General features: G+C 39.9%; 1 protein-coding gene across 1 annotated transcript in view; it reads right to left on the reverse strand.

Annotated features, from left to right (window-relative positions):
- Positions 1 to 2500, reverse strand: part of LOC122258093 (uncharacterized) — a 7993-nt gene that overhangs the window by 4650 nt on the left and 843 nt on the right. The gene's annotated exons all lie outside the window — the stretch shown is intronic.

The following is a 2500-nucleotide window of genomic DNA, read 5'->3' on the forward strand; positions in this document are numbered from 1 at the left end:
GGTTAAATCTCTAGCATATAAATATTTCATTAGCAGTAAGGCAGAATAGGACTGTGCAGATAGAGAGAAAAACTAGTAAAATTACAGAAAATGCAGGAATTCTGCATGCGATGTTTCTCAGTTTGCAGTCAACAAAATCCTACGTGAAAGACCTAACCTAGCTTTGAATTTAGCCTTAATCGAGTTTTTTGTTTAGTCCTTTCTGGATGCCCCTTTTAAAAACATTTCATGCTATTTATCTAATTTTATGGGAATTTATTTATAGGTAAGTATACATATACAAAGATTATTTAAAAAAAAGGAAGTATCTTAGCCTAGTCATATGAGCTTGCAGGCATTTCCTAAAAAAAAAAAAACAATGTAATGGTCATAGAGAACAACTACATTAGATACAAAATAGGAAAGAGAGAAAGCTACAGGTAAGCCCATAATTGCTTTCCAAAATAACAGATTTAACGAGAAAGTGTAACCAAGGCCTTTACAGTCAAGTAGTGGTAAAAAAAAATCCTCCATCCAAATCTTATCAAGCAAGATAGAGTTTGGAGACCTCTCTGGCTATTTGTCTGCTTGTTAGAAAATACATTGTGCAGATTTGTAAGCCTTTCTTGAGCTCAAAGTTCTGAGAACATCATAAATTTTCCAAACTACACTGCATTACTAAATACCACAAAAGTGGCTTTGATGGATTCCTCTGACCCTCTACTATTCATATATAGTGGATATAATCCACAATTTCACCCAATAGTAGGGGAGGGCATGAAGTATATCAGGGAAATTGCTGTGTAATATATGAATAAATTCCATCTATATATAACACAAATATTCCCTAGTTTCATCTTATACTGATCTACTGTAAAGTAAAAATGTTAAAGACTCAGTTTCTTTATGATTTACTCACCCACATAATGTACCATGTGCACAGCAATCACTAGAACCGATTTTGGCGGGAGTTTTGAATGCACTGCTTTTGTTGTATTTTGTCTACAAAATCTTAACCTAATGACTAATCTAACTTCATCTAGTTTTGAAGTTAGCCCTAGCCAGAGGGGGGGGCTTTGCCCCCCTCACCCCTAGGCTCCTCTTTTTTTTTTTATAGCACTTTGTGCTACTTATCTTGGTTTTCACGAATCTTTATTTTATCTTACATGGAGCTTGGACTGATTCCTTATTTAGTGCTGACACCTTTTGAATACACTGTCTATGTGTATCCCATACCGGGACCAGTACTGCAAACATACACTTCTTCATGATGCAACAACCAATTCAAAACTCAAAAACTTAAACTCATGGGTTCGCTAACAATAAGGAACATAAAAGTGATGTGATTGGCTAGTCGATCTAAGGTAGCTCTCATTGGGTAAAATTGATCATTTATGGACAGTAGAGGTTGAGAGGAATCCATCTGTACCACTTTTAAGGTAGTGGTAAATTTTCCGAACAACGCCGCGTCGCTAAATACCACAAAAGTGGTATTGATGGATTCCTCTCAACTTCTACTATTCATATATAGTGAAATTAATGAGCGCTTGCACCCCTGAAGCCCACAATCTGGGTCCCGATAGTAGGAGAGGGCATGAAGTAGATCAGGGAAATTGCGGGGTAAAATATGAATTCCGGCCATATTTCGTATGCAAAATCTTAACCAATTACCTACCTAACTTTGCTTAGGTTTGAAGTTTGCCCTAGCGAAGGGGGGGCTTCGCCCCCCCTGGACCCCCCCTTTTTAAGGCACTTCGTGCTACCTCGTGCTACTTCAGTATCACGAAAACCTTAACCAACTACCTACCTCATTTTCCCTAGTTTTGAAGTCAACCTTTGCGAAGAGGGAGCTATGCCCCCCTGTGGATCTCTGCTATTCAGGGCACTTCGTGATACTTATGATGCGTAATTAGTCCTGTAGATGAAAATGCCGTGACACGGATAACCCTCACACTGCGGCATGATGACAGCAACTGAGTCTTCGTCTCATATATTCCTCAGGATAGGAAACTAGGACCGATGATGACGCGACCACTCAATAGAGGGCACTATAATTATACTGTAAATAATGGGGAATATTGCGCCATCTGTTGAGAGAACATAACAGGACATGCAGGTAATTCCTTGTGGGTATCCAGTCCACAGCTTGCTACTATCCGTAAATACGTAAACACAGCCATGTTTGAATTTCAGGGCGAGGATGGATTTGGGATATCTTGCCCAAGGTATGTTGCACGAAGTGCCCTAAAAAGGGGGGGGGGGGGTCCAGGGGGGAAGGCGAAGCCTCCCTTTGGCTAGGGATTAATTCAAAACAAGGCAAAGTTAGGTAGGTCAATGGGTTAAGATTTTGCAAGTGAAATATGCCCCGAAGTAGGACGAGGTAGCACGAAGTGCCTTAAAAAAAAGAGACCCAGATTGTGGGGTCCAGGGGTGCAAGCGCTCATTAATTTCACTATATATAAATAGTTGATGGTTGAGAGGAATCCATCGATACCACTTTTGTGGTATTTCGTAACGCGGC

The sequence above is a fragment of the Penaeus japonicus genome, unplaced genomic scaffold, assembly GCF_977035675.1.
Source record: "Penaeus japonicus unplaced genomic scaffold, GWHDUDI00000001_assembly GWHDUDI00000039, whole genome shotgun sequence".
Taxonomy (NCBI): Eukaryota; Metazoa; Arthropoda; class Malacostraca; order Decapoda; family Penaeidae; genus Penaeus; species Penaeus japonicus.